Source organism: Coregonus lavaretus (genome assembly GCF_964263955.1).
Source record: "Coregonus lavaretus genome assembly, chromosome: 2".
In the NCBI taxonomy this organism is placed as follows: domain Eukaryota; kingdom Metazoa; phylum Chordata; class Actinopteri; order Salmoniformes; family Salmonidae; genus Coregonus; species Coregonus lavaretus.
The window spans coordinates 50,028,670-50,043,692 of record NC_139989.1 but is presented as its reverse complement, the minus strand read 5'-3'; the positions used below and the strand labels follow the sequence as shown (position 1 = coordinate 50,043,692).

Genomic DNA, 15,023 nt, shown 5'->3' with positions numbered 1-15,023 from the left:
TCTCTTTTAGTTGTGGTTAACAATGCATTGATGGCAGGTTCTTTATTTAATGGAAATGTGGCATATTATAGTGTGTGAGTGCTAGGCCTAAATATAACCATAGAGTACCTTGTGCTTAATGGAGTTATCCATGGGCAACAGGTTCATGCAGCTCAAACAATGCATGCCCATGGAAAGGAAGGAGGATTCTCACCAAGGACAATGGCACAGTATAAATGGGGCTACTGCAGCAGGCTATGCTTATCTTCTCAGCATCAGCGACAAGGTAAGTCTCCCCCTGTGCTTGACAAGAATAGCTGAAATATTTGAACTTGATGTTAAAAAGCAGATTTCCATGTTATGCGGTTGCATTATCCCACAAGCTTCTGAACCGTTCTAGGGCACAGGGGATTGGTGTCAGGGGATTCAGTGATTGCAGTAAGCTGCAATAAGTTGGTAAGTAGAACGACAAATGACAATTTCATCTTTGACTTTCAAGGGAGAAAAAGCCTGAGATGAAATGTGTTCTGTTATACTGTATTCTTAGAGGTCAGAATGAGCGGGGATGGAGAAATGTCCATCTTCGGGCCAGCTGCCCAGTACCTGAGGAAGTCAGAGAAGGAGAGGATCGAGGCTCAGTCTATGCCCTTTGACGCCAAAACAGCCTCTTACGTCAGTGATGACAAAGAGCTCTATGTGAAGGGGCTCGTCCAGAACAAAGACGGGGACAAAGTCACTGTCCAGACCCTAGATGACAGAGTAGATCCACGGTGGAACCAATGTCGTAGCAATCAGTGGCAACATGGGCTCATTCCCATTCAATGTGCCAAATTGGAGGCTTGCTTTCAGTAGCTTTCATAACCCTGCTGTATTCTGTTTCTATTTTCCAGACTGTAGTAGTCAAGGAGGACCAAGTGTTTCCAATGAACCCTCCCAAGTTCGATTAGATGGAGGACATGGTTATGATGGCCTACCTCAATGAGCCCACTGTGCTGTATAACCTCAAAGAGCGTTACGGAGCATGGATGATATATGCAAGTCTTTTACACTGATAAACAATATTTCACCCCAAAAAAATTTAATTGATAATCTCATTGTTAAATGTATCTAACAAGGGCATATACACTACCGGTCAAAAGTTTTAGAACACCTACTCATTCAAGGGTTTTTCTTTATTTTTACTATTTTCTAGAATAATAGTGAAGACATCAAAACTACGAAATAACACATATGGAATCATGTAGTAACCAAAAAAGTGTTAAACAAATCAAAATATATTTTATATTTGAGATTCTTCAAATAGCCACCCTTTGCCTTGATGACAGCTTTGCACACTCTTGGCATTCTCTCAACCAGCTTCATGAGGTAGTCACCTGGAATGCATTTCAATTAACAGGTGTGCCTTCTTAAAAGTTAATCTATGAAATGTTTTCCCTTCTTAATGCGTTTGAGCCAATCAGTTGTGTTGTGACAAGGTAGGGGGGGGGGGGGGGGGGGGGTATACATAAGATAGCCCAATTGGTAAAAGACCAAGTCCATATTATGGCAAGAACAGCTCAAATAAGCAAAGACAAATTACAGTCCATCATTACTTTAAGACATGAAGGTCAGTCAATACGGAACATTTCGAGAACTTTGAAAGTTTCTTCAAGTGCAGTCGCAAAAACCATCAAGCGCTATGATGAAACTGGCTCTCATGAGGACCGCCACAGGAATGGAAGACCCAGAGTTACCTCTGCTGCAGAAGATAAGTTCATTAGAGTTACCAGCCTCAGAAATTGCAGACCAAATAAATGCTTCACAGAGTTCAAGTAACAGACACATCTCAACATCAACTGTTCAGAGGAGACCGCGTGAATCAGGCCTTCATGGTATAATTGCTGCAAAGAAACACTTCTAAATGACATCAATAAGAAGAAGAGACTTGCTTGGGCCAAGAAACACACGCAATGGACATTAGACCGGTGGAAATTTGTCCTTTGGTTTGGAGTCCAAATTTGAGATTTTTGGTTCCAACCGCCGTATCTTTGTGTGACGCGGTGTGGTTGAACGGATGATCTCTGCATGTATATTTCCCACCGTAAAGCATTGAGGAGGAGGTGTTATTGTGTGGGGGTGCTTTGCTGGTGACACTGTCTGTGATTTATTTAGAATTCAAGGCACACTTAACCAGCATGGCTACCACAGCATTCTGTAGCGATACGCCATCCCATCTGGTTTGGGCTTAGTGGGACTATCATTTGTTTTTCAACAGGACAACGACCCAACACACCTCCAGGCTGTGTAAGGGGTATTTTACCAAGAAGGAGAGCGATGGTGTGCTGCATCAGATGACCTGGCCTCCACAATACCCCAACCTCAACCAAATTGAGATGGTTTGGGATGAGTCAGACCGCGTTACCTTAGATTGGCATTACCTTACTTGGCGTTACCTTAGATTGTAAACTATCATGGTCAAAACATATAGATTCAATGGTTGTAAAGATGGGGAGAGGTCTGTACGTAATAAAGAGATGCTCCACACTCCAAAAGCAAGTTCTGCAGGCTCTAGTTTAGTCTAATCTTGATTATTGTCCAGTCGTGTGGTCCAGTGCTGCAAGAAAATACCTAGTTAAGCTGCAGCTGGCCCAAAACAGAGCGGCACGTCTTGCTCTTCATTGTAATCAGAGGGCTGATATAAATACTATGCATGCCAGTCTCTCTTGGCTAAGAGTTGAGGAGAGACTGACTGCATCACTTCTTATTTTTATAAGAAAGATTAATGTGTTGAATATCCCAAATTGTTTGCATAGTCAACTTACACACAGCTCTGACACACACAAGTACCCCACCAGACATGCCACCATGGGTCTTTTCACAGTCCCCAAATCCAGAACAAATTCAAGAAAGCGTACAGTACACTTTTTTGGTTACTACATGATTCCATATGTGTTATTTCATAGTTTTGATGTCTTCACTATTATTCTACAATGTAGAAAATAGTACAAATAATGAAAAACGCTTGAATGAGTAGGTGTTCTAAAACATTTGACCGGTAGTGTATGTTTCTTCAATATTGACAGACCTACTCTGGGCTGTTCTGTGTGACTGTGAACCCATATAAGTGGCTCCCGGTCTACAACCCAGAGGTGGTGAGCGCCTACAGAGGGAAGAAGAGGATGGAGGTCCACCTCACATCTTTGCCCTCTCTGATAATGCTTATCAGCTCATGCTAACAGGTATTTCACCCACTGCTTTAAATGTCTTTTGATTACATATTGTGAATTTGAGCATCCAACTTATTGTGCTTATTTTTCTTTAGATCAGGAACATCAGTCTATCCTAATCACGTAAGTATCTTTTTTTTTTTTTTGCAGATATAGTAGTTGCCAGTTAAATATATTCTAATGACACAATAATCTGATATTTTTCTTCAACAGTGGAGAATCCGGTGCAGGCAAGACTGTAAACACCAAACGTGTCATCCAGTACTTTGCGACAATCGCAGTGTCTGCAGACAAGAAAAAAGAACCAGTCAGCAAGATAAAGGTAAGCTTATGCCTTTTGTAGTGCAGTGGCTTTGACTGGTGCTGTACAGGAATGGACTTTGACTGGTGCTTTACAGGAATGGGCTTTGACCGGTGCTGTACAGGAATGGGCTTTGACCGGTGCTGCACAGGAATGGGATTTGACTGGTGCTGTACAGGAATGGATGTCAGATATATTTCCTTTCTTGTGGCAGGGAACCCTTGAGGATCAAATCATCCAGGCCAACCCTCTGCTGGAGGCTTTTGGGAATGCCAAGACTGTGAGTGTCACGCCCTGACTCTGGGGACTGGTATTTGTTGAGTCAGGGTGTGTATTTTCTGTGTGGTATGTTCTATGTTGTATTTTCTAGGTTTAGATCTAGATCGTCTAGATCTATGTTGGCCGGTGTGGTTCCCAATCAGAGGCAGCTGTCGCTCGTTGTCTCTGATTGGGGACCATACTTAGGCAGCCTATTGGCACTAGTGGGTTGTGGGATCTTGTTCCGTGTGAGTTATGTTGTTTGTCTACCTTGGACTTCACGTTTCGTTTCATTTGTTGTTTTGTCGTGGTGTTTATTCAGTATAAATAAACATGTATGCATATCACGCTGCGCCTTGGTCCGTCCCGTCTATAAACGAATGTGACAGTGAGGAACGACAACTCCTCTCGCTTTGTGAGTGAAACCAGAATCCAACAGAATTGTTTTTTACGCAGAAGTGTAGCAATAAGAGCTGAACAATGTTAAACTTACAGTAAGACATTTTTATTTTCTCAAAAAGGGCAAATTCATTAGAATACACTTTGGCACAACGGGTAAACTGGCCTCAGCAGATATTGAAGTGTGTAAGTACAACATTTGTTTTGTTGCTAAAATGGAATTTCCTGACTTTATCCATATACTGTATGAGTCATGTTGAATTTATTCTGCTTTGTTACTGAAAGATCTGCTGGAAAAATCTCGAGTGACAATTGGGTGCTGAGAGGAGCTACCATGTATTCTACCAGCTTACTTGCAATAAGAAGCCAGAGCTTATTGGTACGTAAAATCTTGACATACTACATTATCTCTCTTACTGAGTCTCTCTCTCTCTCTCTCACACACACAAGCAAATAATACGGGACCCCGATCATACTTGACCACCTTCATACGGGACCCCCATCATATGTGACCCCCATCGTTAGCAAAAAAAAGTTTTTAATATATCTTGTCATCAGGTGAATCATAACTCCAAATGCATTTTTGCTAAGAGCAGCTGGTTAGCTGGTTAAAGGCCCAGTGTGCAATTGTGAAAGTTATGATAATATCATTTTAGTTTAAGAGCTGTTTGAAAAGACCACCTGAAATTTCTGCCTGTTTTGGTGGGATGGAGTTTTAGCCTTCCATGGTGACATAATTTATTAATTAATAGACCAATAGGAAAGAGAGTTCCAAACCTCTCTGCCAATAACAGCTAATTTTCCCCACTCAGACCACTCACAGACAGTCCTAGCAAAATTCTTGAGAAGAAGCTATTTTATTTTTGTCCATTTGAAATTAAAACAAATAACAGTAAGGTACTTAATTGTTACCCAGAAATGATTTGATATTGAGATAAAAATGCACTGGTAGCCTGTTTACGGGTGCTTTTTCAAAGCCTACGTATGTCAGATGAGTTTAATTGGCTCCAATGAGTGTAATTTGCTCAATATTAGGAGTTGAGAAATAAAGTAGACATCATTAGAACGAATATATTGTCCTCTTTTCTAAATGTGTCTATTCTGTTGTTGCTAGCGATATTCATAAAAACATTGGGGAAAACATTTCTTTCTTTGCAGACCCCAGTTGAATACCCCTGCTCTAATTTAATTGTCCCCTTTCAGATATGCTTCTCATCACCACCAACCCCTATGACTTTGCCTTTATAAGTCAAGGAGAAATCACTGTGAAGAGCATAGATGATGCAGAGGAGTTGATAGCTACTGATGTGAGTTGAGTTAAGGGAATCAAATATGCATGGTTTCTTTTCAGATAGCTATGATTTGATGTCCCTCTTTTATGGCACAGGAAGCCATTGATATCCTGGGTTTTACTGCTGAATAAAAAGTGGGCATCTACAAGCTGACTGGTGCCATAATGCATTATGGGAGCATGAAGTTCAAGCAGAAGCAGAGTGAGGAACAGGCAGAACCTGATGGCACCGAGGGTGAGGGGGACATCACTCTAGAAAACGTTCATCACATGATCGTGTATATCATAACTGAATCAAATACAATTAATCAGGTAGTGATTAATCTTTGTCATACAGAACAGGTATTAACAAAAGAAAAGTTGTAATGTAATAAATTGATGGTTGTCTCCTCTGTTTGTAAAGCATTGTTATGTGTTCGCCATACAGAAGCTGATAAAGCAGCATACCTGATGGGCTTCAACTCTGCTGACCTGCTCAAAAATCTCTGCTATCCCAGAGTAAAGGTTGGGAATGAGTACGTCACCAAAGGACAAAGCGTTCAGCAAGTAAGGCAACAAGACATGGACAATACGTGTCTTTAGACTAAGCAATGGTCAACTAAGAGGATATTTTCTATACATTATAGGTGTATAACTCCATTGGAGCCCTTGCCAAATCAGTCTATGAGAAGATGTTCTTTTGGATGGTCTTAAGGATCAACCAACAACTGGATACAAAGCAGTCCAGACAACATTTAATTGGTGTTCTGGATATTGCTGGATTTGAGATCTTTGAAGTATGGTTCCAACATATTGATATCTTTCATTACTAATGTTTTGTGAAATGATACAAGCATACATTGATCCTCAAGCATTCATTTTCATGCTACTTTCATATTCCCTCAGTACAACACATTGGAACAGCTCTGCATCAACTTCACTAATGAGAAACTGCAACAGTTTTTCAATCACCACATGTTTGTGTTGGAACAAGAGGAATACAAGAAGGAAGGGATTGAGTGGGAGTTCATTGACTTTGGAATGGACTTGGCTGCCTGCATTGAGCTTATTGAGAAGGTACTGTCAAAAACCATATACCTTGATTGAATAATGTTGAATGCCCTGCATTTGACCAGTTCTTCTGCATTTGACCAGTTCTTCTCAGTAATTAATCATCTCTTGTCGACCAGCCAATTGGCATCTTCTCCATCCTTGAAGAGGAGTGTATGTTCCCTAAGTCAACAGACACTTCTTTCAAGAACAAACTCTACGACCAGCATCTTGGAAAGAACCAAGCTTTCCAAAAGCCAAAGATTGTCAAAGGCAAACCTGAGGCCCACTTCACCCTGGTGCACTATGCTGGTAATGTGGACTACAGTCTCACTGGCTGGCTAGACAAGAACAAGGACCCATTGAACGAGTGTGTTCTGCAGCTGTACCAGAAGTAATCTGTCAAAATACTGTGTATGCTTTATGCAACCTTCTCTCCAACAGATGGTAACCATGCATTTAAAGTTTATATTACCTGATCAAATTAGATCAACTGACCATGAAGGTAATCTTTATTAATCTCCCATAGCTAAAATAACATGCCATGCATTATTTATCATTATTTCAACATCGTTTCTTCAGAGCCTGCGGCAGGTGGTGCGGCCAAGAAAATTGCTAAGAAGAAGGGAGCATCGTTCCAAACAGTTTCCGCTCTGTTCAGGGTAAGGTGTTGATCTATGTGCGGTGCTGCATAGACAAAAGAAGACACACTTCTCTCCCCACATGAGCTATTGTATATAGCCTATATACCTATACTTCCTGATACATTTTTGTGTCACATTTTTTCAGGAGAACCTTGGCAAGCTCATGACAAACTTGAGAACAACCCATCCTCACTTTGTGCAGTGTTTGATTCCAAATGAGACCAAAACACCAGGTACTCAGGATAATCTGCTTGATTTCAACCACAGAAGGTTTTACTGCCTTGAGATACTGCTAAATGTCATTTTATGCTTTCATCATAGGTGCCATGGAAAACCAATTGGTTATCCACCAGCTACGCTGCAACGGTGTGTTGGAGGGTATCAGAATCTGCAGGAAGGGATTCCCAAGTAGAATCCTTTATGGGGACTTCAAGCAGAGGTAAATTGAGAGACACATGTTAGAGTAATGGAGTTAAAAATGTGCCTTAAGCTCACTCCACAGCTAGCTTGAAATGTTGCCGATGGAGCTATCCAATTGGTACCTTTTGTATAGCTCAAACGGTTGGTAAGTTGTCAAGGAAGGCGGCTGTATGTGAGCAGAGGATCACTGGTTCGAGCTCGGTATGGGGATAGGGACAGTGGAAGAAGCTAAACTGTTAGCAGCACACTGACGTCGGTTTCATTAGGGACTACTTAGTATACTGTATCTAGTGTATTTAGTACTAATGCTTGGTCTCATGTGTTTCAGGTACAGGATCCTGAATGCCAGTGCTATCCCAGAGGGACAGTTCATGGACAACAAGAAGGCTGTGGAGAAACTGCTAGGCTCCATTGATGTGGATCATACTCAGTACAAGTTTGGCCACACCAAGGTGCACTTTTCACACTGTATACAAATCCACACTGTAATAGTAATGCACAAACACTATATTGATAGTAAACCAAACTCCACTTTTTCAGGTGTTTTTTAAAGCTGGTCTCCTGGGTGCTCTGGAGGGAGGAGAGATGAGCGCCTAGCCCATGTTGTGAGATCCACTCAGGCACTGTGTCGTGGATACGTTGTCAGACTGGAGTACCAGAAGAGGATGGCCAGAAAATAAGGCAACACGGGTCTATTGCAATCTCACAGCCTAAACTCTGGGATATCATATAAGTCCATTTTTAATGAAAACTAACAGAATAATCTTGATTTTACTTTGATAGGGAGTCCATTTACACCGTTCATTCATGATCGTGAAACACTGGCCATGGATGAAGCTATATTTCAAACTCAAGCCTCTTCTGAAGAGTGCAGAATCTGAAAAAGAGACGGCCCAAATGAAGGTCGACTTCACTAAGTGCAAGGAGGATCTGGCCAAATCAGAAAGCAGGAGAAAGGAGCTTGAGGAGAAGATAGTCTCCATTGTCCAAGAGAAGAATGACCCTCTCCTTCAAGTTCAGGGTGTAAGTATTCCCAAATTAGGTTAATAAATAGTGAAATACATCTGCAACTAACATTATAACACTTTAGTAGTTGTTATTATATCAACAAAATGTTATTATTTCTGACTAATTAGGAATCAGATAATCTGCTGGATGCTGAAGAGAGATGTGAGGGCCTAATCAAAAGCAAGATCCAGATGGAACAAAAACTTAAGGAGGTAACAGAAAGACTGGAGGATGAGGAGGAAGTGAATGCTGAGCTGACTGCAAAGAAGAGGAAGCTGGAGGATGAGTGCTCTGAGCTCAAGAAAGACATGGATGACTTAGAGCTCACCTTAGCCAAAGTGGAGAAGGAGAAACATGCCATAGAGAACAAGGTAATCCACCTACTCCCATTAGGCTTTCTCAGGGTTCAAACCATTTAAACAGTTTCACAACACTTCATAATTATTTCAGGTGAAAAATCTTACGGAAGAGATCATGTCCCAAGATGAGAATGTTGCTAAACTGACCAAAGAGAAGAAAGCCCTCCAAGAGGCCCACCAACAAACACTGGATGACCTGCAATCAGAGGAGGACAAAGTCAACACTCTGAACAAAGCCAAATCCAAGCTGGAACAGCAAGTTGATGATGTGAGTTAGTTTATTAAATGAACACAGGTGTGATGATGTGTGAAACGTAAAATAAGGTACATTTTATTTGTATGTAGCTTGAAGGTTCCCTGGAACAAGAGAAGAAGGTTCGTATGGACCTCGAGAGCCAAGAGAAAGCTGGAGGGTGACCTGAAGCTGTCTCAGGAGACCTTAATGGACCTGGAGAATGAGAAGCAGCAGCTGGATGAGAAGCTCAAGAAGTATGATGACTTTTTCCCTCAAACACATGCACAAAACAGGATTAAACCTTAAACATAACACACAAAATCCCCCTATAACTAAAACTACACCAATATTGTATGAACCTCACAGTACTTTGACATTGTCTAATGTTGCATTGAGTAGGAAAGACTTTGAGGGGTCACAGCTGCTGGGTAAGGTTGAGGAGGAACAGTCTCTTTCTGCACAACTTCAGAAGAATATCAAAGAGCTTCAGGTGAAGAAAATCTTACTGTATTTGTCTAATGGCTTAATTAACTTATAGATAAATGCACCATGGGTGTGCTAGGATATATATACATTATACAAAGAGGAAGTGTTACCAACATTTATTTTACTGTAAACTGAACATAGTTTGTCAACCTGTAGGCTCGTATTGAGGAACTTGAGGAGGAAACTGAGGCTGATTGTGCTGTTCTGGCCAAGGTAGAGAAGCAGAGGGCTAACCTCTCCAGGGAAATTGAGGAGATCAGTGAGAGACTTGAGGAGGCTGGTGGAGCCACTGCTACTCAGGTTGAGATGAACAAGAGGCGTGAGGCTGAGTTTCAGAAGCTGCGTCTAGACCTGGAGGAGTCCTCGCTACAGCATGACGCTACCTCTGCTACTCTGCGTAGAAAACATGCAGACAGTGTGGCAGAACTGGGAGAGCAGATTGACAACCTCCAAAGAGTTAAGCAGAAATTCGAAAAATATAAAAGTGAGCTAAAACTGGAGGTGGATGACCTGTCAAGCAACATGGAGGCTATTGCTAAAGCAAAGGTAAGTTAACAAATATTTGTTAACTTTTGGTTTTGAAATATATATTGAAATAGCTACAGTTTTTATTATTTGTGAAATGCGATTTTGTAGATCAATTTGGAAAAACTGTGCCGTTCTCTTGAAGATCATCTGAGTGAAGTGAATACTAAAGAGGAAGAGCATCAGAGATTAATCAATGACCTTTCAAGCCAGAAGGCTCGACTGCAGACAGAAAATTGTGAAAACTTCACGTCCAAGTCAAAGCCAATGTTCACATTTACATATTTCTGAACTTCTATTTGGATCATTTTCAGGGGAGATGTCACGACAGCTTGAGGAGAAGGATTCCTTAATGTCACACCTAACTCGCAGGAAACAAGCCTATGTCCAACAAATAGAAGAGCTGAAAAGGCAGAATGAGGAGGATGTTAAGGTCAACATAATATATGCTACTAAAATGTTATGTTTGTGAAGAAAAAGCCCATGACATTTCCTTTCCATATCAGGCTAAGAATGCCCTGGCACATGGTTTACAATCAACCTGCCATGACTGTGACCTGCTCCGGGAGCAGTATGAGGAGGAGCAGGAGTCCAAGGCTGAGCTGCAGAGGAGCATGTCCAAGGCCAACAGTGAGGTAGCTCTGTGGAGAACCAAGTATGAGACTGATGCCACCCAGCGCACTGAGGAACTTGAAGAGGCCAAGTAAGATCCAACAAAACGGATCTATTTTGTCCACGTGATCGCTTCAACCAATGGGAAAGGTATTATGGAATTTCATGTTTACCACTACAGGAAGAAGCTAGCCCTACGTCTTCAGGAAGCAGAGGAAGCTGTTGAGGCAAACAACTCCAAGTGCTCCTCATTGGAGAAGACCAAGCAGAGGCTGCAGGGGGAGGTGGAGGATCTGATGATGGATGTTGAGAGAGCCAACTCTGCTGCTGCCACTCTGGACAAGAAGCAAATAAACTTTGATAAGGTACAAGATGGCATACCTACTATTTTAGAAATACATGTTTATGATGCTTTACCATGTGTTTATTTATATGACAAATATAGCCTGTCTAAGTAATATTTCGTAATTTGTAGATCCTGGCAGAGTGGAAGCAGAAATTTGAGGAGAGTCAGGCAGAGCTGGAGGCATCCTTGAACGCTCAACTGCGAAAACAAAAACATGCAACGTATGTCAAGGATCTTTATTTAGTAAATGCTCTCATTCCACACACAATCTTTAAGTATAGAAACATTATATAGAAACAATTAAGCTTACTGAGAAATGTTTTTTTTCTTCTAGAGGAAATTATGGATCTCACTGAAAAGCTAGGGGAAACAGGAAAAACCATTCATGAGCTTGAAAAGTCAAAGAAACAGTCTGAACAGGAGAAGACAGAGGTTCAGACTGCCCTGGAGGAGGCAGAGGTGATAGTAAAACTTGTAAAGATGGTACCTCATATTTATCCCGATTTCCAACTATAATATCTTCCTGTCTATTCTGACTATACATTAACTCCCATTCAGGCATCTATAGAGCATGACGAATCTAAGATCCTCTGTGCCCAGCTGGAGTTGAACCAGGTGAAGTCTGAGGTGGACAGAAAGATTTCTGAAAAGGATGAGGAGATTGACCAGTTGAAGAGAAACAGCCAGAGAGTTATTGATTCCATGCAGACCAATCTGGACGCTGAGGTCAGGAGCAGGAATGATGCCCTGAGAGTTAAGAAGAAGATGGAGGGAGACCTCAATGAGATGGAGATTCAGCTAAGCCATGCTAATAGGCAGGCCAGTGAGTCACAAAAACAAATGAGATATATCCAAGTTCAGCTCAAGGTTAGCTGATGGAAACAAACATACATGAAATATACTGTTTGTTTTGCAGTTATAGGAGAAACTTCACCATTTCCATTTACTTTGATCAATTCATTCCCCCGTAGGAAGCACAACTCCACCTTGATGATGCTATTAGAGGACACGATGATACGAAGGAGCAGGTTGCCATGTCTGAGCGCAGGAGCAACCTGTTGCAGGCTGAAATTGATGAGATGAGGGGTACTCTGGAGCAGACTGAGAGATGCCGTAAAACAGCTGAGCAAGAACTAGTGGGTGCTAGCGAGAGAGTGCAGCTACTGCACTCACAGGTACAGTACTCAACTTTCTTAATCACCTCAGCCCTAAAGCAACAACTAATTTAATCTAAAAATACAAAATGTCCCCATGGTGATTTGCTGAATTACATATTTTACAGAATACAAGCCTGATCAACAGTCGCAAGAAACTTGAGGCTGATCTCGCCTCAATTCAGATTGAGATGGAAGACAGTATTCAGGAGGCCAGAAACGCTGAGGAGAAGGCCAAAAAGGCTATCACTGATGTACGTTTATGTTCCGCCTTATTTACTGTAAGTGTCCCTTTTATGGTTATCAATGTGCTAAACTGTTTTTATTTTATTTTGTTCAGGCTGCCATGATGGCAGAGGAGCTGAAGAATTAGCAGGACACGAGTGGTCACCTTGAGAGGATGAAGAAGAATCTGGAGATCACCGTCAAGGACCTGCAGCACCGTCTAGTTGAAGCAGAGAATATTGCCATGAAGGGTGGAAAGAAGCAACTCCAGAAACTGGAGACAAGGGTAGTGTTTGTATAGTTAAGATTATAATAGAACCTTAACTATTATTGAAGATACAGATGACAATGTTATGCTTGTATTATGTGGTGGTAATAGTTGTTGGTTTCCATCAGGTGAGAGAGCTGGAGATTGAGCTAGAGTCAGAGCAGAAACACGCCTCAGATGCTGTCAAAGGCTTACGCAAGTATGAGCGCAGAATCAAGGAGCTCACCTATCAGGTAAATGTCAGCTGGATGGATACACTGCATGCGAAACTGCACCGTTGATTTCCTCATCACCACAGTTCTTTGGTGCATGGCAATTTAAAGAATTCTCCATAATAGGCCCTAGGCTGCATAAAATGTGTCCTGTTTTAAAACAGTCTGAGGAGGATAAAAATAACATCATTAGACTTCAAGAACTGGTGGACAAGTTACAGCTGAAGGTCAAAGCCTACAAGAGACAGGCGGAGGAGGCTGTGAGTACAACTCAATCCAGACCAGTTTACACACATGGTTTTTAACCTCCCTTCAAAATGTTGACACTTAATCAAATTTCATTTTATAGGAGGAGCAAGCCAATACCCACTTGACCAAGTTCAGGAAGGTGCAGCATGAGTTGGAGGAGGCTGAAGAGCGTGCTGACATTGCTGAGACCCAGGTCATGGGCAAGGTGAGTTGATGGGCTAGCAAATTTACTGCATTCATACAATAAATCTGACTAACCATACCTGATATACTGAAGTGGTATACAAATAAATCCTTACTATTTCTTATTTTACAGGGAAAAGACAGTGGAGAGTAACCGATGGCTGGCATTCTGAAGGAAAAGTGGACAATGCCTGCAACATACTCTTAACCAACAACTTCCAAATACCTCCTCATTTGTTTAGTCTAATGGATATCTATGAGAACTGTAAGAAAATGGTCAAGAGGTGAAATGTAGAAGTTGTAGATGTATTATTTTGGTTTGCTGTAGTGGATCTATAATAATAAACTCAACATGATTTATGTTTATTGATTCATTGTCTGGATACACAAAAGTTAGCCTATGCTATTTGACAAAATCAGTAGTAAAACAAAAAATAGTAGCCTAGTATGGCGCAAAATGCACTCAACATTAGGGCCTACCTACACAATACAGGCAGAGAGAACTGTATGTTCACAGTTGACAGATCTAGGTCTTGCATTCCATTTGCTTATATTAGGGGAATATGCGGGAGTGGAATTTGGGAAAATCAAAAAAACTGAGTGGCTCACCGGGCATTCAGCTCAAAAAAACATGTCAAAATGTCCCTACAGAAACATTTTCACTTTTTACATTCACATTCCGCCCCCCACGTCTACCCTTAGCCATGCAGTATCTTAATGGAATTCCTATTGCTGCAAAATAAACAAAAAAATTACGACTTAATAAATCCAACACATACAATTATTAATGATTTGGTGGACTCATAACCTGGCCTAGCACGGTTACGTCATGACTATACCCACTGGGCACAAACGGGTTGTATTGTGACACAATGTATTGTGATGTGGAATCTATGTGGAAAATACATTGAATTAGAAAACAACGTAAACTTATTTTGAGGGTGAAATTTCAACCACATGATTACATCATCATGGTAACCAAATGTCAACATAGACAAACCTTGTATAAAATATGTTGAATTTGTACCTTTAAAACAATGTCAGATATCTACGTTATATCTACTATTAGGAAGAATAAAAAAATAGGCTGGGCAGCACCTCCTACTGGAGAATTGATCTACCTACAGCTACCCTTTGGTCTCCCATCCAGGGTTTCTACAGATAGATCATCTTTGACTCAACTCACCGACACAGGACAACACTCACAGACCTCAATTGGGAGAGACTGAGAAAGCAACAATAATGTAAATGCATCTGCATTGTCAAGTCCAATTTCTATTCAGCATGTGCAGAAAAGTGGTTGGCAAAACCATAGGCTGTATATTGGACAAACCATGTTATTGAATAGGTCTGTGAAGACTACTTTTACATGGTGTGACTATTGGCAGTAGGTCACTGCATTTGATTTTAACAATGATGTGGAGTCTTCTCAGTCTTGACCTTAAAACATGAGACATTATCTTCTATCTAGGCCAAGGACAACAGATAATGTGATAGATCCCATGTCATTCATCTTGTCTGTGTCAGGGGCTCAAGGTATGATTTTGAGTATGATATTGAACAGCATCAGGAGCCATCAATATAAGTAATATTTATTGATATTCTAATCATCGTACAGAATTATTTGTTCTAAC

The 15,023-nt window shown here is 41.1% G+C and overlaps 1 pseudogene across 1 annotated transcript; it reads left to right on the top strand.

The window, feature by feature from the left end:
- The first annotated feature begins 534 nt into the window (after nt 1-534).
- Nucleotides 535-13,543, top strand: LOC311139405 (myosin-4-like; annotated as a pseudogene). Its single transcript has 39 exons — nt 535-738; nt 870-1,013; nt 3,042-3,197; nt 3,281-3,308; nt 3,399-3,507; nt 3,701-3,770; nt 4,134-4,159; nt 4,266-4,329; nt 4,429-4,522; nt 5,347-5,450; nt 5,531-5,669; nt 5,862-5,980; nt 6,061-6,210; nt 6,320-6,490; nt 6,604-6,910; nt 7,046-7,125; nt 7,253-7,340; nt 7,429-7,546; nt 7,856-7,979; nt 8,068-8,217; nt 8,311-8,550; nt 8,664-8,906; nt 8,986-9,162; nt 9,240-9,383; nt 9,529-9,619; nt 9,772-10,161; nt 10,252-10,378; nt 10,455-10,573; nt 10,647-10,843; nt 10,934-11,117; nt 11,228-11,557; nt 11,657-11,965; nt 12,070-12,273; nt 12,381-12,506; nt 12,593-12,763; nt 12,874-12,978; nt 13,122-13,217; nt 13,307-13,411; nt 13,523-13,543. The product of its transcript is annotated as a myosin-4-like (transcript).
- The last annotated feature ends 1,480 nt before the right edge of the window (nt 13,544-15,023 follow it).